Below are 22,963 nucleotides of genomic sequence, written 5' to 3' on the forward strand. Positions count from 1 at the left end.
TTTTAGGGCTTCTATTTATTAAATTAATAACTTTGGTGTGATTCATATAAACACCAGTACTCAGTGGTTAGGTACTGCAAATACAAAGTTTCATAATTATGTTAAAGGTGTAGAAGAGCAATACTACTATTTAGAAAGTTGTGAGAGTGCCTTTTTATATGTAGGTTTAAAATGACTTCCTCAACTTGAACAGTTAGAGAGGTTTTATTCTATATTAAAATTCACCATACAATACATACAACATAGTAATTGTAAATTTCAAGTTTTGGTAAATCCATGTAACTGAAAATATTACTAAATTGCATCATCATAGAAATGAAAGACTGATGGTCTTTTTTGTATTCCATAAAACTTTAGCAGTTTGAAGGATGTTTGATCTCCTATATCAGTAAACTTAACAAGACCTTGAAACTTCAAAGATTATATTTACAGGGAAAAAAAAACATGAAATAAGAGGAAAAATGAAATAAATAAAGTATTTTAAGGTTACAAGCAGTCATGGATTTTTGTTCATGGGGAGGATAAACTACATAATATAACAGATGTTATTCTTCAAAATAAGATAATATTGATTCTGTTTCAGCATATTTCTAATGTCACAAGTACCAGTGAATATCTCAAATGCCCTAACTACCATAAACATAAATAAAAGAGGCCAGTGGTAAATAAGTCCCTGCCTAATTTTCTGCAAATCATATAATTGTGGCTATGTGCTTATTTGCATATTTTTAATCAAGTTGCAGGTGAAAAAAATCCTAAGACCAATTTCTGTACTTCATCTTAAAATACCAAAGCACTTAGACACAATATAAATAATGTACTATTTATTAACCAATGGCTTTATGCCATTATCTGGTATTGTAGATAACATTTTCAATGGTCTTGATAATGACTTATAGAATTGTAGATTACTAATGTTCTTCTATGTTCAGTGTACTGATAAAAAGCAGTGACTGAGATTGGATTAAAGATGGCGGCATGAGAGGAGAGACAGAGGCTTCCTCCTAAAACTGGATACAATTAGAAATTTAATTGGCGCAACTAATCCTGAGAGAGCAACAGGAAAGAGGACAGCATCAGACTCCACACCCCTGGAGAAAAGAGCAGACCTCAGCGAACAGGGTAAGTACCAGAGCTGTGGCTCCGCGGGACCCGAGCCCCTCCCCCACCCCAGCTCACCAGCAGGAGGAAGACAAACAGAGCAGGGAGGGAGTGGAAGGCTTGGGACTGCTGAACACCTAGCTCCGGAGATCTGCTCTGGGAGCACAAACCCACATTTCATGGTGCTTTCATGAGACTCGCATGACTACCGGGTTGGAAAGTTAATACAGGCAGAGTTCTTGGGGAGACTGGGATTCCAGCCACTTGTGGAAAACAGGGATCCATATCCGGCTGCTCTGGAATGATAACTTATACATGTGTGACTGACCACTGGCTCAGCCAGTGGAGACAGGCACAGCAGCTAGGAGGTGGGGAACAGCTCTTTCCTCCCCCCAGGCACCAGTACCGCTCTTCTACGACCCCTGACATTGCTTCAGGGGCTGAGCAGCTCCAGAATAGAGCTTCTGGATACTAGAGGGCAGCATATACAAAAATGAAACACCAAAGGAATCTTGTCCAGAGTAAAATTACTAATACAACTCCCGAGAAAGATTTAAATGATATGGACCTCGTGACTCTTCCTGAAAGGGAGTTCAAAACAAAAATCATCAACATTCTAGTGGAGGTACGGAAAGACATCCAAGAACTCAGGAATGAATTCAGGTCGGAGATCCAATCGTTGAAGAGCATGATGGAGGGTATTAAAAGCAGGTTGGATATGGTGGAGGAGATCCATATCCGGCTGCTGATATGCTGATAAATGAAATAGAAACTAGAGAAGAGGAATACAAAGAAGCTGAGGCACAGAGAGAAAAAAGGATCTCTAAGAATGAAAGAATATTGAGAGAACTGTGTGACCAATCCAAGCAGAACAATATTCGCATCATAGGGATACCAGAAGAAGAAGAAGAGAGAGAAAGGGATAGAAAGTGTCTTTGAGGAGGTAGTTGCTGAAAACTTCCCCAATCTGGGGAAGGACATAGTTTCTCAGGCCATAGAGATCCACAGATCCCCCTACACAAGGGACCCAAGGAAGACAACAGCAAGACACATAGTAATTAAAATGGGAAACATCAAGGATAAGGACAGACTGCTAAAAGCAGCCAGAGAGAGAAATAAGATCACATGCAAAGGAAAGCCCATCAGGCTAACATCAGACGTCTCAGCAGAAATCTTACAGGCCAGAAGGGAGTGGCATGATGTATTAAATGCCATGAAGCAGAAGGGCCTGGAACTAAGATTACTTTATCAGGCAAGATTATCATTTAAATTTGAAGGAAGCATTAAACAATTTCCAGATAAGCAAAAGCTGAGAGAATTTACCTCCCACAAACCATCTCTACAGTCTATTTTGGAGGGACTACTATAGATGGAAGCATTCCTAAGGTTGAATAGCTGTGACCAGAGGAAATAAAACCACAGTGAAGAAAGTAGAACAGCTAATTATGAAGCAAATGCAAAATTAAATTAACTATCCTCAAAGTCAATCAAGGGATAGACAAAAAATACAGAATTTGATACGTAATATATAAAGAATCAAGGAGGAAGAAAAAGGAGGAGAAATAGAAAAGAACCTTTAGATTGTGTTTGTAACAGCATACTAAGTGAGTTAAGGTAGACTCTTAGATAGTAAGGAAAGTAACCTGGAACCTTTGGTAACCATGAATCTAAAGCCAGAAATGTCAATAAGTACATACCTATTGATAATAATCCTAAATGTAAATGGACTGAATGCACCAATCAAAAGACATAGAGTCACTGAATGGATAAAAAAACAAGACGCATCTATATGCCGCTTACAAGAGACTAGCCTTAAACCTAAAGACATGCACAGACTAAAAGTCAAGGGATGGAAAAAGATATTTCATGCAAACAATAGGGAGAAAAAAGCAGGTGTTGCACTATTAGTATCAGACAAAATAGACTTCAAAACAAAGAAAGTAACAAGAGATAAAGAAGGACATTACATAATGATGAAGAGCTCAGTCCAAAAAAGAGGATATAACCATTATAAATATATATGCACCCAACACAGGAGCACCAGCATATGTGAAACAAATACTAACAGAACTAAAGGAGGAAATAGAATGCAATGCATTCATTCTGGGAGACTTCAACACACCACTCACTCCAAAGGACTGATCCACCAGACAGAAAATAAGTAAGGACACAGAGGCCCTGAACAACACACTGGAACAGATGGACCTAATAGACATCTATAGAACTCTACACCCAAGAGCAACAGGATACACATTCTTCTCAAGTGCACATGGAACATTCTCCAGAATAGACCACATACTAGGCCACAAAAAGAGCCTCAGTAAATTCAAAAAGATTAAAATCCTACCAACCAACTTTTCAGACCACAAAGGCATAAAACTAGTAATAAATTGTACAAAGAAAGCAAAAAGGTTCACAAACACATGGAGGCTTAACAACACGCTCCTAAATAGTCAGTGGATCAACGACCAAATTAAAATGGAGATCCAGCAACATATGGAAATAAATGACAACAACAACACAAAGCCCCAACTTCTGTGGGACGCAGAGAAAGCAGTCTTAAGAGGAAAGTATATAGCAATCCAGGCATATTTAAAGAAGAACAAACCCAAATGAATTGTCTAAGGTCACAATTATCAATATTGGAAAAAGAAGAAGAAATGAGGCCTAAAGTCAGCAGAAGTAGGGACATAATAAAGATCAGAGAAGAAATAATTAAAATTGAGTAGAATAAAACAATAGAAAAAATCAATGAAACCAAGAGATGGTTCTTTGAGAAAATAAACAAAATAGATAAGCCTCTCGCCACTTATTAAGAGAAAAAGAGAATCAACAAACATCAAGAAAAACAGAAACGAGAAAGGAAACATCATGACGGACCCAATAGAAATACAAAGAATTATTAGAGAATACTATGAAAACCTATATGCTAACAAGCTGGAAAACCCGGAAGAAATGGACAACTTCCTAGAAAAATACAACCTTCCAAGACTGACCAAGGAAGAAACACAAAATCTAAACAAACCAATTACCAGCAAAGAAATTGAAGTGGTAATCAAAAAACTACCCAAGAACGAAACCCCCGGGCCAGATGGATTTACTTCGGATTTTTATCAGACATACAGAGAAGACATAATACCCATTCTCCTTAAAGTTTTCCAAAAAATAGAAGAGGAGGGAATTCTCCCAAACTCATTCTATGAAGCCAACAATTCCCTAATACCAAAACCTGGCAAAGACTCCTCCAAAAAAGAAAATTACAGACCAATATCCCTGATAAACATAGATGCAAAAATACTCAACAAAATATTAGCGAACCGAATTCAAAAATCCTTCAAAAGGATCATACACCATGACCAAGTGGGATTCATCCCAGGGATGCAAGGATGGTACAACATTCGAAAATTTATCAGCATCATCTACCACATAAACAAAAAGAAAGACAAAAATTACTTAAAGACAGTACTTTTCATTATCCAGATTTATTTTCTGTATGTTCACTTTTTTTTCCTTTCTCCCTCCTTTACTCCCTTACTCAAACATATATTTAGTGCAAGCTCTATGAGAGTTTGGAAATGTTTTGGTTTTGCTGTTTGTTTTAAATTACATCCTGTGAATCTAAAAATAGGGACAGGAATATAATATACATCAGTAGTTATCTTAAAAATTGAAACAGTCACACTTTTAAAAAATATACAGATGAAATATTCATAAATTTTGACATACTGAAAATTTCTTCATGTCATTTTTATACTAATAATCTTAATTTTATAAATAACTTTCCTATATAGATGTGATATCACATGTAATCAAGAATATTGTAGTTGATTAAGAATATAGCCATAAAAGGATAAATACATACTATTTAAATATTTGACCAAGAATATCAATATTAAGTTTATACCACCTCAAAGACAATTCAAGAAATTGATCTTTTTACTCAATGAATATGTATTTTACTGCTAACTAAATATGCAGATGATTACAATCAAACTACCTGTTACTGATAACTGTTAAGAAATCTCACAGTAAACTATGTTGGAATTGTATTTGATAGAATTAAATTATAAATATAAAGTACGTAGCATGCTAGAATAAGACAAATTTTATATCAGTGAAATTTTTTAAGTGAGCCTGTTTAAAGGAATATATGAGCTTAATTATAAAGTCCTTGAAAATAAACATTTCACATAAAAAGAAATTATATCAAGTCCTATTGCACATATTAGCAATGCCGTCATCCTCTATACACAGCAATTATATTAGCAAAAATGTGATTTAAAGTCATTCTTTAAAATACCCTTGAAATTTAGAAACCTTTTTACTTCCACATTTTAATGTTGTTGGTGAAATTTCCTATAAATAAAAATTAGCAAATTGAAAGAATTTTTCAACACCAGGAAATGTACAGAACATTTGCATACCTTCCAGAGAAAATAAAACCATCAACATTTGGCAATACCAACGTTAACAATGAACAAAACTTAGTTTGTCTGGAACAAAATGAAAATGGACTAATTGTTAAGATAATAAAATTGATTTTCTTTGAATTTCTCACTTCCTATATTTAAACCTTTTAAATTAAAATAACAATGTAACAATTCAGTAAGGAAAAATTATTAGAAATGAAAAAATTATTCACAATGCAATCACCCTAATGCAGCTTCAACTTATATTATTCCAAATTATCATCGTTCAATTCCATCCAAGGCCTTTTCTCTTTTCATTTCTTACATAAATGTTAATTTCAGAAAAAAAAGGAATTTTTATTTGTGGATCATTAAAACAGACTTGTAATTTTATCTATCTATCTATCTATCTATCTATCTATCTATCTATCTATCTATCTATAAATGTGCTTTTCCTTCAATCCTATTATTCTATTTAAAATTCAAATTATTATTTCACCTTGGGATTACACACATTTCTTTTCTATTTCTCTTTTTTTGTCCATTGTAGTACTTTAAGCAGTTTATCATGACAACTCCTCCAGATTTCTTTGGCTGTTTTCTTTGACACTGTGCCCTTAAACTGGGCTAACCTACCGCATATTGCACAAGCATCAATTGCCCTGAAGTCTTTCTTTTCCCTCTAATTCTTGAAATTGCTGTGTGCACCATATCTACTTGTGTTTGTACAATTTAACTTTGAACTTGTCTTTCTTTCTCTCTTTGGGTTGAATGACTCTTCTGGTGTTTCATGTGGCTTGAAATTTAAAATTCCAAGTTCCAAGGGCTAGTGTCCAAAAGGCCTGGTCAAAGCTGCAAATGTTCCAAGGACCTTTCCAGAAGGTCATTTCTGTTTTAGCCTATTGATTAATAGGAGAAGGGGAAGGGAAATTAGACACTACTGCATAGTTGGGAGTAGTAGCAAAGAATTTGCAACCCTTTGTAATCTACCACAATTCTAGATGCTGGCTTAGTTTATTGAGCACTTCATCCACAATACTCCCACTAAGACCAGTGCATCCATATATTATAGTATTTAAATTACATTATTTAATTTATTTCATTGTATTATCTTCAATATTAAATACTGTTTCATTTTCTTTATTGTCACTGTGCCTAAGGAGAGAGTAGGCATTTCATAAATATGTATTTATTGAATGAATGATATTAAAAGTAGCCACTTGGGACACAAAATTGACTTTGAAATTCTTCAAAATAAAGGACCCCGTTAGTTTCAGGTTACACATAAAATGAACTTCAAATTCTTTAACCCACAAGATCCTTCATAACCTAGACTCTTGTCATATTTCCAGCCTCGACTTCCATCATCCGGTAACATGTTCCCCTCCCCCATCACTTAGTGATGTCAAACTATCCAAAATTATCCACACTATGAATTTCCCACCGCTGTTCCTGGGTTTCCCTTTTGCTTTTGCCTGGTGAAGTTTTATTAATCTTTTATTCACTTACTATCCCAAACTCAAATATCTTTCTGTGAAGATTTCACCCAATTACTCAATCACTCCACTTTTTGTTCCTACATCTTGTCGATTATCATACATCTGCATTTTAGTTGTTTACTCTAGAACTGTTTCACTGCAGGTGTAATCCCAAGAAGTATTCACAGGAGGCCCAAAGGATGAATTGACATGGCTGTAAAATCTGGCAGGTGATTAAATTCTCTAGCTCTGGCTAAATTCCAGGCTACATTTCCTTTCTAATAAGGCTTGTGGATTGGGAAGGACGCTCCTGAAGCAGAGTGTAAGGGGAGGTAACAATCTGGCAGAAGGTTGCGTGACTACTGGCTCATCAAAGGTTGTTTCCATTACAGGGAGTCCCAATCTCTCAAGTGGAGAACGCATCAGCAGAGATCCATCTGGGATACCTGAAAGGTTTATCATTATCCTACAAGACCCACTTCCTTGCTTCCCACTGTACTTTAGTCTCACTTGGTAGTAAGTCCACAACCCCATCAACAGGTAGAGCATTATTTACCAATCACCACCTAGAGCTTCTACAAAACACTCCTTATTCACTCATCTAATAATGTACACTAGACACAATTCTATAGGCAAGGAAGTTCTCAGTGAAAGAGGTTAACAGATTTTCTGGTCATCAGACTAAATTTCAATGGGAGATTGAAAACAAGCAAGCAAATAGAACATAGGGAAATGTTAAGGGCTGTGAAGCAAAACATAGAAAGTAATGGAGTAGGAAGTACTTTACACAGGGTTGACAAGGTATTATTTGAAGAAATGATATTTAAAGTACAACCCAGCCATGGAGAGGCCTGTTTAAGAAAACAGCATTCTGGGAAGGTGGAACACTGAGAGACAAAGGACTGGAGACTGGATAACCTTGATGTGGTCTATGAATACCCGTATGATTGGATATTAGAAAGGGAAATTTACAGTAATAGATATGTCAGTCCTTTCAGGGTATGGGAAGGAGGCTGATTTTAGAAAATGCAATGGGTGTCATTGCAGGATTAAGCAAGAAAATGATATGATCTAAAATCTACATTTTAAAGATCTTTATGGCAACTATGTCAAGAATGGATCATAGAGAATAGACCATCAAGTAAAATAACAATAATAATGTAGTAAATAAAGACTGTACATAGACAAACTCCCTAGCAACAGAACTTCCAGCCCACTTCCAACAATTGCAACTGAATTTTTTAGGAAATGATCAGGTAGGAGTTTTGTTTGAGGCCCAAAAAATATCCATTAAACTTTGAGTTGTCAAATTTGAGTGACATTGCCCTGTATATTAATATTTCATATTACAGTGAACACAAGGACACAATAGGATAGGGTTATATTCATAGTGAACTCCACCTATTGCATATCATATTTCAGGATGTTGAATATCACCAGAATAATTCACTTTTGCAGTGTTTTATGGTGCAGAACTCCAGGGCCTTACACAAGTGCTTATATTTCATTTCAATAAACATAAAGTCAGCTTAACATTTTTGAGAAAAATATTTGCTCTTTCCATAAACATCGTACTACTTCAGACTGAGGTAGAATAGATCTTCTAAAACATAAAATGATGATCCATGTACCTGCCCCTGATTAATGATCCAAACTGCCCGAACCAACTGCATTTCATTTTCCTGCCTCCCCAACCATGAACCAAACCAACTACAATATGGTTAGACCTTGGTCTTATCTTTTAAATTTTCAGAGTTTTCTAAGCACTGGGTGATAAATTATCAATCAGTGAGAGTTCTTGGCAGGAAAAGACATTAACTCTGTTTAAATTTTAAGCAAAACAAAAAATGAACTTATTAGAAAAACATCAGGGTCTCTCAAAAATGATAGGAACCTGATACATCAGCTTTGGAAAACTGGTAAAACTAAGGACTTCTGAGAAGACAAGATGAAAAACGTAACAAAGATTCCACAGATGGAAAAAGCTGGTGCAGCACAGTTGCCCCCACTGGATGAAAAATACGACCTCTGCCTCTCTTGCCTGGGCATGAGGTCTGGGTGGCTGAGCCTACACTACCTGCTTACCCTGGTTTCATGGGAATGGAAAAGGATCTGGCCTATTTTGCTTCCATGTGGGAAATACGCATTACCTCTCACCAAGGCAACATTCAATACGGTTTCCCTGAAGTGAGGAGAGAATGCTAATGCAAAGAGGAGAACTGGAATGATATATAGCCAAAACATAACAAATTCAACCTTTATTTTATGTTAGTTTATTCAACAAATATTTATTGAACCATGTGCTAGGCAGTATTCTAATCTTAAGGACTAGCTCTGAAAAAACACTGAAAGATATTGGAACCAGGGTAGGTAAAAAAAAAGTGATAAGAGGGTAATTGTTGGTCTTCATAAGCCTCTAAGTCATGGTCAGGAGGCTGAATTTTATTATCAGCAAAATTTTGAGCTTTTAATAAGAAGAACAATATTAATTAACCTTTTAAAGAAGACCATGCTGGCAGCCAAGGAGAGAATAGAGTGCAAATGGATCAACGGTTGAAACTGGAAGAATATTTAGGTTCTTGGCTGTAACCACCAGAAACATACTTTAACTTACTTATATAAGAAAGGAAAATATTTAGAAAAATATCAAGTAACCCCCAGAATCATCCAGAAGGCTGGAAGATCAGATACGGAAGCCAAACAGGAATCAAGAAGGGATGGACAATACAAAAAACACAGCCAAATTAAGATAAAGCATAATCTGGTAGGTTTTCTTCCCCATTGCTACTGCCTCTGGTTATTTAAAAATTCATGTGCTAAACTCCTAAAACACGTTGAGTTCTAGATGCTTCCACGTTGTCATAAACATTTTCCCAATTCTTCCTACCTCTGTACATCATTCTCTTCCCATTCAAACTTCAAATGTGTGAACTTAGTCATATTCCCATACTGAAACTTTCAAAGGATGAGACAGAAAGAACCTGGCCCCTTTGGATTCACAGTGAAAACCAGGGTAGTGCCACCAGTCAATTCCCACATGGTAGAGAACTTAAAACTGATGGGGGACTACCCAGCATTTCCCTATGTAAATGTCCATAGAAGGAAGCTACTTCTGGTGTCTCAGTGGGACATGGAGGGGCCTTGACCCGGGCTTGGAAAAGAGTAGAATGAATATTTGAGTGTGGCTGTGGAAAGAGATTGTCAAACCTTTTCTTTACCACTTGTTCCTGTGTAATATTGAGCAAGTTACTTAATCCCTCATTTCCTTAGATTCTGTATCATTTCCAAAGAAATACTAGCAGTGACTATTAGAGATAATGGGAGGATTGTAATTATTATTCGTGTATGTGCTTAGTGTTGGGTGTAACACTTAGGAGTAAGCACATTACAAATCTTAGCTACCATTTTTAGAGTGGCAAAAATGAGTATAGAGAGACATAATGAATAGAATGATAAATATTGGAAAGAGAGTTTGCAGGAATCACTTATTGGTTGACATGAGATGAAGGGAAGGGGATCACGAATGACCTAAATTAAATGGTTTCGGCAAGCATGTGTATTGAGCAAGTGCTGTAGTACCATTTACTGAGATTATCCAAATCTCAATCCCACCAGTTTCACAGAGTTTGACCCTAGTGAACTAATGAACATTTGTATAAAAACTCTCTGGGTTCTACCCAGCCCTGGGGATACTCTAACATACTTCCCAAACTTGAGGGCATTTCACACCTGCCCCAAGACACATACAGGACACAAAATTGCTGATTTTATATCTGTTCATCTAATATTTATATCCACCTTGTGTCAATATCTATAACAGCAACTCAGAAAATATTGGCCTTTCAGGAACTTTCAACAGAGTTCTATCACTACCATCCAGCTCTTTCCAAAATAGAAAGGGGTTAACTAATATTTAATACGTATAATCTAATAGAATCTATCTCAAGCTTTTAATCTTTCTGACTTTTGCTGTATAATGTTAAATATTCACAGGTTCCATTAATAAGGATGTAGACATCTTTGGGAGACTAACTACCATGTCTTCCAAGAAGCAATATAATAAAACACGACTAAACAAAGCAAAAATTGACCTGTAAGATTTCAGAATGCTCCTTTTAAAAGGTCTCTGTAGTAAAATAGGATGCCATAAGCAAGGTAATATATTTCTTTGTAGTTTATACAATTCCATCGTAAATATTATACCATCTTAAATACTGTATTATGAGCAAGTTCATAATGTGAGAAAAGACAAGAAAAAATTTACTAGAAGAAACTTTTATAGATTGTGCCTTAGACAAATGTGGCATAAATACTGAAAAAAGAAAGAACAACTTTCTTAAAAACTAGGCTATCCAGTAAAAGTTTTAAAAAATAAATACATGAACAAGAAGAGATGATTTAAAGAAAATTGTTTTTTAATCAAATGTGTCAATCTAAACAAAGATAAAATACTGTAAAATCTTTAAAATTTAGACTACAGAAAATATGAATAAATTTCAGGAAAGCTTCTCTCTCTTTTCCTTTGGTTTTTAATTGAAGGCATTTTCTTTTTTCACAATGCATATCTGCCAAATGAAAACAGGAAAAGCAATGGAAATAGCTCAAACTTTCCCAAGCTTCATGATAGGAAAGAGGGTTGATAAAGTTACTGTAAAAACAAGACCAACCCAGAAAATCAAAACTAAGTAGGACTCACTTTGATTTCCCTAAGTTACATTTTCTTTTCTGATTTAATATCTAATGAAAATTGGATAGCACTAAGTTTTGGCATTTGTCACCTGAGGACATTTGGTGAAAAGTCATGTATTAAATGATTAATTCTTCCACTGAAGTAGTGAAGGAAATATTGAACAATCATTAATCATATCAAAGTAGTATATTATTCCAAAAGAGAAAAGAATGCTCTTATAAAGGCAATATGAAGGCAATATTAAGAGTCAAAGTCTAATTATAATAGCTTTGAAGTATAAAAACAGCAACAAAGGACCTACATGATCTTATTTGAGACAATTTCAAAAAAGAAGCTACATTTTGAATAAATTTAAACTTTGCAGATATGTGTGTTTGTGTGTATATAAGGGCATTAAGGAACAGAAAGTTCTAAATAGTCATCTCAACTCATGCCCTGTCACTAAGGAAGGAGTTAAGTGACCCCACTATAAAAATGTACTACTTTTTCTCCCAAAAAGTAAGCACTGAAAGAGTCATATCTGTTCACAAACTCAAATTCAAAAATGAATATGGCAACATTGAAATAGGATCCATAAAGATTTATTTATCACCTTAAACAAATAGGCAATCAAAAATATTTGTTGAACAACCTAAGAAAAATTATCCATCAAAAATGATGGGTATGTATAACAAAATTTTTATAGTTAGTGTACCATCTTTCAGATAGATCAGCCAACGTCCCAGGAGGAGAGAGAAGAGGCTTTACTGGGGAGACCTTGTAGACAGTATTATTTATAAAGATTATTTGCAAGGCAAAGGGAAGCCAAAACTTAGGGCTAGCAACACTCCAAGATCTGATGGAGTAAGGGAAGAATAGCAGCTACCGCATCCAGAGAAAGCTTAGCTTAGCTTAGCTATGAGAGAGGACCCCCACGAACAGATCCTGAAACTGTAGGTAAAGTCAATCTATGAGCCAATCCCAACTGGAAGCCTGAAGGAAAGAGAGGCTGCTTGGTGTAGTGGCTGCTGTGGGAGCACAGAACAGGAAGGAGAAAATAGGGAATGGATAGGGAAGGCAGAGGCAAACAGAATATTCAGCATGTTTAGAGTTCCCCTAAATGTTTTCCTAATACCATCCCCTCAAAGACACTTTCCTGAGCCACTAATCTAAAATAGCAATCTAATACATGGGTGCTTTATCATGCTACACCATTAGGATCACCCAAAAAGCAGCTGTTTCTTTTTTCATGTGCTCTACATATTACTGAGAACATTTGGATTTTTGTTTTAACTAAAATTTCTAGACCACCTTGACAAAACACCTAAATATTATAATTATTACTATAGACAGTATATTTTTCACACAACCGATAAAACTAAAAATGTAGACATTGGGAAATTTAACACTGGGCTTTTATGAAAGTAGCTTTAGGGCCTACAACACAATGAGGGTCAAGGTAGGCACTAAATAAATAAAATAAATGGCTGCTCTCAGTATTGGTTTATCTGGTAAAGACATCAAAAAGTTACAGACATAGGCTACTCTACAAGGCCATGGTGTTTTTTTATCATTGATGGGATTGTTGCTGTTCTCCTCAGCTCACAGAAATTAGTGAGATTTTTGAGGAATGCCCTTCCTTCCCCATCAAGAATCCTTTAATTTTCTGCCTTAAGAGTTGCCATCCAGGACTGCACAAATTAACTGACACCATGTCAATGACTATGGAGTCATGGATAACCATGGAGGATTCAAGATGAATGTTCTTGCAGATGGAGATTCTTGGGGTTGCAGTACTGTTTCCAGGCCTCCTCTTAAGCAATGGCAGCAAGTCAATGCCTGAAATGGAGTTCATCAGATAGGAATGTTTTGGAAGCCAGCAGTCATCTACATAAACATCAAATATAGAACATGGGAGTTCTCTACCTATAGCAGGTAAACAAGATAAATAAAATAATACTCTTCAGTTTCTAATGTAACCAAAAAATCCTGAGGAAATTTTTTATGGGAGGTAAGAAAAATAACAACCACCTAGATTTCCTTCTCATGAGAACAGATGAGATTTCAGAATTGCAGAAATTTGCAGTCTGAAGTAGAATCAGGAACCTGACTCCATTTTTTGATGTTTGCTGACAGCTGTTAAGCCTTACCACTCCCTCTTCCCCTTGTGTCCTACATCTGGCATGATGGTTAAAAAAGCCTGGCCTCTCTGTCTTTTAGCACCTGATGGAGATTCAAACCATGCAAGCCCATGTCCATCATGGAAACAGTCACTCTGGCGCCACCTCCCTGCAGCACCAGGCCAGGCAATTCCCCTGCTCTTACCCACAATCCTCAATTACATAAGAGTAAAACCTTTCAAACCTTCTTGAGGTGTGTGTGAGGGCTTCATCAGTCTCAACAGGAACAGAATTTTGGGTCGGGGTCTGTCCTGCTTTCACAGGTGACCATAACGTAAAGACAATCTGCCCTCATTTTCTATTTCTACTAGTGAAGAATTCATATAATCCTCAGCCTTCTCATTCTCTGAAGTGTAACCATTTTCTTCCCAGCCTCGCCAGTTCCTCAAAAAACTTAAACCCCTGTCAATTATAGCATGTTTAGTTAGTCTTACTGTGGACAGAGTGATCACTACCAAGCCCTAAACAAAACTGAAGTGAGGAAAATGAAGTCACTGTGACCAAAACCAATGGATTTGCTTCAGTGTGTGAGATGTTAGCAGTAGTGAGGTGTCAAGTTTTCCACATTAATAATACACATACAAATATCTTCCAACAACAATGTTCTCCAATTCAACCCATTCTAATTTCTCACCTCCCTCAAATGCCTGTTACAAATTTAACTGGAAATTGTTTAAAACTATATTCTGCCTGCCCAGTGATGTTATGTACTTACCTAGTAGTACAGTATGGCTATGTTAAGCTTGATGTAGAGCTGAAGATTAACAATGATACATTTTCTCAAATAATAGCATCACCTATTGTGGCAATCTATACAAGATAATTCTATTTACTGAAAAACTTTCCTGTATAACCACAGTTTATTTCACAGTTACTTAGAGATTCATTCACCTTTGAAGAAAATGGTAATTGAAGGAAAAGATGGACATCACAGCAACACATTTTGCTTTTTATTTTGTTGCTCAGAGATTTTGCAAAAAGTCCGTGATATTGGATAAAGAAAATTAAGTATTTGGGTCTACTAGGTATATTGGGACAAGTGTGTAAAATGGAGGGGAAAGAAAGAATGGTGGTAGGATTTATTCCTTTTAAATGATAAGTGGGTTTTTATTTTTAAAGGATGATTTTGTCAAACAGCAAATACTGTCAACTACACAAAAACCTCCTGGTTTCTCACCTCATCATTACCTCCATGATGATAGTCCTTCTTTTTAGATTTTTTTTAATTTTTTTTTTTTTTTAGATTTAGATAGTTAGTTTTAGGTACCAACATTTCCAGTTCATTTGGCTCTACCCCATGGTCCTTAGCAGACCCCAAAAGCCCTTAAGCACTTAAAATTCAAAGATAGCATAGATTTCTACCTTGAGCCAGACCAGCCTAGATCTAGTAATAGGTTGTTAAGATTTAACAAGGAAAAGCAAGGGACCCATTAGGAGGTTAAAAAGGCTTGGCTAGGAAGGGGAAGGGAAAAGACGGAATCCACAGTTTAAAGACACTGGAAATAGCAATGTTAAAAAATATTTTAACAATGGGGTTTAAAAACATAGTTTATTAAAATTCTTAATAAAGCATACTGCAGAAGTAAAAGTTTTAAATCCCAAATTTATAAAATTTATAAAAAGTAAATTTGACATAAGGTAACTTTATACCACCTGGTTAATGCATATTCCCCATATTTAGGCATCTATGTGAAAGTCTGTGCATATATTCATGGAAAACAATTGGCTGTTCATGTCACAAGAATAGAACATTTAAATAAAGTGTAAAATTTTTCAATATAAAGATTGGAAGTGTCAACTCATCTGCCTTTTTTAAATGGAGGTGAATCCAGCTTTTGGGAGGAACATGAAGAATAAAACTCAAGGAAGTTAAATCACAATGTACCATTTATATTACATGCTAAATTAAACTATTTGTGTTGCTTTATTTTAATGTAATTTTTCTTACCTATTCTTAATCTTAGAATTAATTTTATTAATTTTTAACATATTTCTTAAATATGTAATTCAGTACATTATAAAATTAATATTCTTTTGTGACAGTTAACTCCTGAGATGCTCAGAACAATGATATATCTAAGTAATCTAAAATATGTAGAGCAATGTTGTAACTGAGGTTTAATTTACCAGAGTAAAGTTCACCCATTTTAGAGTATTGCAAGTTCTGCAAGTTTTGACAAAAGCAGTCATGTGATTAGTACCACAATTGAGATATAGAACTGTTCTAGCACTCCCCAAACTTCCCTATAACAATTTAATAACAGCTACTACTTAAAAGCCTGATTCATTACAAAAATTCAATATCTTACCATGTTTACTTTACCTTTGATTAATAGAGGACATTCAATTATAGGATTATTAGGCATAAAATCAAATACAATTATTGGACAACTCAATTTTCTTGTCCATCAGAAGAGAGGACATATATTGTGTATATTTCTCTTTCTTTCCCTCTCTCCCTCCCTTTTAAACTGCCCCCACCCCTAACATATACCCTTTCCTACTTCTTTCCAATATAAATCAGGATGTCATATTTTTATTTTTGTTTCTCTTTGCTTCATACAGACAGCTACCCTTCTGATTTGTATTAACAGGAGAGAAAAGACTCTCCAAAACGACATTACCTCATAAGCAAGAATGTAGCACTACATTAGTTTTTCAAGATTGGAGAAAGCCTGTTTAGGTTAAATGTGGACATCAGCAGTTTAAAAACCCAAATCTGATGCATCTGGCACTCTTTATTGTCTTTGAGGTTTCATCAGTGGATGCTTAAAATCTTTCTTCTGGCAGCAAAGTCTCCAGTGAGGTTTTTATGTGATTTGCTGAGAAATGCTGGGTTTCAAAAGTCATTCCTTTCAATCCCCAGGGATGCATGGCTGCTAGAGAAATTCTGCCCTTGAGCTACCTGCTAAATGACTTTGGAAAACCTTCTTATACAGAAGCAATATTTGCATTAAAAAACAGTTTGAAAATCTACTTTTACTTTGTACATGGTTAAGAGTTCAAACCTGGTTTTGCTAGCTGATAAGTATTTCTGATTTTTTGTTTTGTCTTGTTTTAAATTTTTTTTTCTTCATTAAGGATGGGTAAATAAAGAGAGCCCTTTTGGGAAGTAGTGAAGTGTTCCCTTTACCATAATAGTCTTGGAGTGGCTTCACATTCTCCTGATCCCTCAGTGCAGAGTGCTATTCATGAGTTGACGAAGGGTTAATGCAGGGAAGCTTACAGTGGCTCAAACAGAACAGAAGCTTCTTGAGGCTCTGCACTATGTGGGGGATGCATGAATTCTGAAGAGTGCCATGAAAATGGACTGGCCAGCCAGGCAGTTTGATCCTTTATTCATGCCCCACATCCCATCCACTTTTACACGGAGTCTCTGTATAGAAACTAGAATCATTTACAATGGTTCTTTTTAATACCTTTTTGTTTTAAGTGCCAACTCATTTGCAGTAACTCAGGTACTAAACTTCCTACTTGTATGCTAATACTCTGCAATATGCTAAATTCAGCTGGCTTTTTTCCTTTTAATCTCTCACCCCTACCCAGATATTCTTAGGTAAAATCTCAGTCATTTTATCCTCTAGTAAGAGTTCATAAAGCTTCAAGTATTCTTTACTCTTCTTAGAATCAAAGTTAATACTCACGGAATGCTCCTTTCAGAAACTATATACCAGTGGTTCATAAAATTTAGTGTTTGTCAGAAATACATGGTGAGTTTATTAAAACACAGATTGCTAGGCTCCATTCCCAGAGTATCTGATTCACTTTGGGTGGCCCATGATTTTGCATTTCTGGAAATTCCCAGGTGATGTTATGCTGCTGATCCAGGAACCAAACTTTAAGAACCAGTGACTTACATCATCCTTTCTGATAAGTGAGCAGGCCAATTAGTAGAATAAGAAAGACCATTTTTGCTTTGCATCTTTTTTTTTTTTCCTTTTCTCTGTCACTGGATAGCCATTCACTGCTCAATACCACTGTGTCCTTAGAGATTTCTACTTGTTACCTGTAGAATTCAGATATGCTAGGTATTGTTTGTTGACACTCTGGTTTAATCTCCATTCTTCTAAGTTTTCTCCTGGACTGTGAAGACTTAAAGCCCACAGATATTTTACAGACTCACTCACCATCAGGTTTGTTTAGACTTGGCTAATGAGATGTGATCCTTGAAAATTTTAAAGGAAAAGACAAGAAAACACTATTATTTTCTGATGGCTGTTGAGGAAAGGCCTGTGAGCACTGAGAGATGGTAGATGTGGTGTCCTGCCCTCCATCTGGGGAGTCTCCCCACACATACTCCGGTGCTGGGGGTGTCCCATCTGCTAGTGCTGGCTTCCTATGGTCCTCGCTCTTCCAAACACACTGAAGGTGGCCCTTCCCAACTTTTGATCCCTCAGAATTCCTAAGTTTGGATATGTTGCTGCTTATTTCATTTTAAACTAATTCCTTCAGAGTCTAACCATAGAAGGTATTTTATCTAGACAAAAGATGCAATGGTTAGAGATACATTTCCTGATATGGCTTCTTTATCCCCTTTCATGAAAGTAAGGAATATGGAGTAATGAGATTTCACCATTTTCCCTCTCCACAAAAGAAACATCAGACTTATGACTGTGATGAAATCCCTGGAAGATTACTGACATTCATCCAGACTTGGGGGTTAATATTGCCGGAGTAGCTTGAAACTAAAAACTATCTGAAATGTATCTTTTCAAGTGATTGAAAAAAAAAAGTGTTTGTGTTATAATAATACTTTCAGTGGGAAATTTTAAAAACCAAAGGCAAAAAGCAAGGCCTTTCTGTAGCTAAACCTGCTGGGGAAATGCTCAATATTCTCTCTCATTTTAGAGAGTTTCTTCACTAAGATTTTAGCATACTAAAGTCTGAAAAATTATTTCAATAGCTATCCTGGGTATTTACCCAATTTAGATCCTGAAAGAATCCTTCTATGTAACACTCAACAACATTCTCAGACATATTGTTCAACCAAACCCCATTTCTACATTTTAGTACTCAAAAAAGAATTTTAAAAAAATTGTTACTAGGGTTTCATAGGGAGGATGAGGCAATAAAGGAAGATCTCTAATCTAATCAAGAGGAATTCTGAAGACATATTGAAATTCTTAATAAAAAAGATGTGATAATTATGCAAAAACTATCAGCTCAGTTCTATTTATTAACACATTGTATTAGCAAAATGAAAACTTTTATTAAAACTCTTAACAACTTTATTATCTATCTCCTTGTGGTGCCCTCTGGATAAATTATTAGAATATCTACAAAAGGCTCTGTGGTCATTTTATTATCAGAAGTATGAGGATAAAAGTGGATTCTATTCCACAGTAAAATGGGGACTTCAAAGGAGAACAATCAGTATTTTCCATGGAAAGAAAACAGAGTTCATTACTTGAGAGAAAATAAGGAAAGGGAAATATAGCCAAAGAGCAGATTGTAAAAGAAACTCAAAGATTTTATACGAAGGGGGAGATCTGGATATCCCAACAAATCCTCATTATGCCTCAATGTCTAGTGCCACATGGATTCTCTATGATTTCTTCTTACTCTTTTACCTCACCAGTATTTTTATTTTCCCTGCTATAAGTTTACCCCAACTATACTAGCTACCAGTAGTGATTTGGAGCTAAGAGAATATGTGATTGTGGGATTTCTATATACAACTCATAAAAATCTTTAAAGTCTTTATCCTAAATTAAGGTATAGTTTCAAGAAAAACTCTCTAAAAGTCAAAGTTAATAATATAAATCCTTAGCTCTTCATTCAAGCTCCTAAGTTTTAACTAAGCCTTCCATCTCATGTCCCATCATCATTTAATTTTTTGCCTACATTCCAGAAACTGTAAATAAACTTGTGACCAATCCTGCAGACACTTTGCCAAGAGCCCAAGGAAAACAACAACAAAAGAAATCTAAAGGCCCTTCATGAAAGATATGGTTGACTTTCCACAGTGAAACATATATTAAAAGAGAGCCTCTTATAGCATTAAATTTAGGGGACCAGAACAAAGGAAATTGGGTGGTCCACAGTGGTTGGATCCTGGAAGCAATAGTTATATTACCATTCCTTAAAAATAAGACTCTTCTTTTAGAGACTTGTGCTACTCTGGGGCTAATTAAACTTAGAGGCTATAACTAAAAGGCAGGAAAACATGTTTCTTTTGCCAAAAGAAATATATTTGGCCAGTTCATCTCTACTGAGACCCATCTAAGTACAAAATCAATGTCATTAGTTACAAAAGACAAAGTTTGTGTTAGCTGTTGTGAAAGGTTTGCAGCAAAAACACCAAGTTCACATGCATGTTTGTTCATCTACTTACTCAATTAATTTGTCAATAAGAACTCATTAGATACCTACTATGAATCCTGGAATAGGAGAAGTCCCATGCATTGCTCAAGTCCATAAAGCACATGTTTAGAACCACTTGATGATTCTTTGTTTATACTTTCCCATATTTCTTCCTAATGCTGACCAAGGACCTAAGTTTCACAGCCTGGGCCCCACTGCCCAAAATTCCCACATTGTAGAACTCCTTTTGTGTCATTTGCCCTAGAATTCCTATAGCTCTAAATACTCCACCCATTGTTATTCTCTCCATCCTTTAGCTACTCATTTAATAAATATTTGAGAACCTACAATATGCTGGATGTTAAACAATTATTAATAATAAAAATAGCAATAGTAAGGAGACTATTTCTGCCTTTAATAAAACAGAGAATTTAAAAAGCAATTATAAAATAGTTTAATAAGTACTTGGAAAATAAATTAATCTTATGTTGGTAAGATAGTGAATGAGGTCAGTGAATGTTTCCTAAGGACACTTTTCCTAGATTAGCTCTTGAAATAAGTGTTAACTCAAAGGAAGTACAGGTGAAAGACAACCAGACATCGGGAGAATATTGCAGGAGCCCAAGAGGAAGCAAAAATCAGGTGGCTTCTGCTACCAATACCACTACTGCCAGCTCACAGGCACAGGAGCAGGTGACCCGACATGGGATGTGGAGTCTGGTCAACACTCTCACCATGTCCAACCTTGCTTATCAGTTGCCACCAGGGAAAAAAGATGGCCTCAGCCTTACTCCCATGTTCAAGTCCCATGCTAGGACATCTCTGGGTAATGTAAGTTTATCCCTTCAAAACTGAAATAAACAAAGAAAGGATTAGGAATAGATGTCACATTCCTAACAGGCTATACTAACCAATGTAGTGTCCATTAACTATACATGGCTATTGAACACCGAAATGTGACTACTTTAAATTAAGATATGGTGTAAGTGTAAAATACACACCAGATTTCAAAGACTTAGTAGAAAAAAAAGAATGCAGAATATTTTGTAAATTGTACTTATATCAATTACATATTAAATAGGTAAGCAAAACATAATACATAATCAGTAGTACCTACTAAATGGTAATATTTGGATATATTGGGCTAAATAAAAATATTAACATTAATTTTATCCACATTAACATTAACATATAATTAAAAAGTAAACTTGTTTTTACTTTTTAAAATGCAGCTACTCTACTAAAAATTTTTAAATTGTGTATATGGCTTAGAAATATTTCCCTTAGCTCTGACATAGACCGATTTCAATGCAGTGACGATGTATAAAGGGTTAGGTTAGAAATAAAGAGGTGAAGAGCATTATGGGTGACTGAAATGGCAAAAAATTAATGGCTGAAGGCTTACATTTTAGACATTGGCTGATGAAAACAGGGATTGGAGAAACAGTAGACTTGTCTTAGAGGAGGGCTGGACTCTGGGCCTGGTAGCAGAGAACTTGATGCACTTGTTTTACTGATGAGGGACCCAGAAGTGGGAATTTCACTAAGCTGTACAGGATCCCAGGGGATGATTGTCAGAAGGAATGCAGGATTTTTTATTTCAAATCAAGGTTTCCTGCACTAATAATAAAAACAAAAATATTGGTAAACTTTAAATAATTTCCTTCAAGGAAGCACATATTAATTTTTGTATAAGATAAAATCCTGAGTCTGAGTCTAAACCCTACAGAAACTCACAAAAATTTTAAATGACAAAACATGTGTTTGGAAGATAAATGTAGTCCAATTAGACTACCAAATACGGAATTAGGCCTGGCTCAGTAAATTGCACAGTGGTCAGATAAATTAAAAAATAGAAATTAAAAAAAAATGTGTCACAAATGTACTTACTCTTAATTGTAATCAGGAATCCAGAAATGTGACAGTTGTTCACACGAATATATTTCAATAATAGTAAAATTAAATAATGTCTTTTGACACCTGATTCACTTTGCTACACCAATTCTGTTGAAAAAATTAGCCAAGGAAAAGTGAAGCTGGGGAAAATTGAAATAATTTCTATTCAGATTAGCCATACAAGAAGATGGATAAAAAGCAAACAAAATCTTGAAGGTAATTAAGACTATAGATACTTATTCCTTCAGGATTCTGAATAATAACATCCAGTATGTCAACAAGGACGTTACCTCTAGATCACTGGATTAGTAGATCAGAGTGCTGATGAGATTTGAGGAATGCTGAAGGTTATTTTGAGACGAATACCTAAGCAACAAGAAACTGGATTCTGAAAATTCTTTCTCTATAATTAAATCATTCTCCTTCAACAGAATTCCCATACTTTCCTGAATGGTAGAAAAAACAGAATAAGGTTCAAAAGAAGAATCATTCAGAATCTTGAGATTATACAAATTGTGCATTACACTAAGTATACTACAAAAATCTCATTGTTAAATAAAGTATATGCAACCTTTTATACTGGACTTGAAATAAGAAATCTGAATGGAACTAAACATTTCAGAAAGTCTAACATGGAAAGGGAGGAAGGGAGTGTGGGAGTGAGGGAGGAAGAAAGAGAAGGCAAGAAGGATGAAAAAATATATGGGAGCATTATTATAACTACAACAGCCACAGAACAAAGGATTTTTAGTCCTACCTAAAAATCCCATAATCTATGGTAAGAGCTCTGTACCCAATCTTCTAATATTACCCTACATGACCCACAATAAATAAATTTAGCTGATTCTAAGTAAAAGTAAAATAATGAATAACTTTGTAGGTTTCTAATACATACTGTTTTTTTTAGTTAAAACAAGGAGTTTCAGT

Source organism: Manis pentadactyla, chromosome 5, assembly GCF_030020395.1.
Source record: "Manis pentadactyla isolate mManPen7 chromosome 5, mManPen7.hap1, whole genome shotgun sequence".
NCBI lineage: Eukaryota > Metazoa > Chordata > Mammalia > Pholidota > Manidae > Manis > Manis pentadactyla.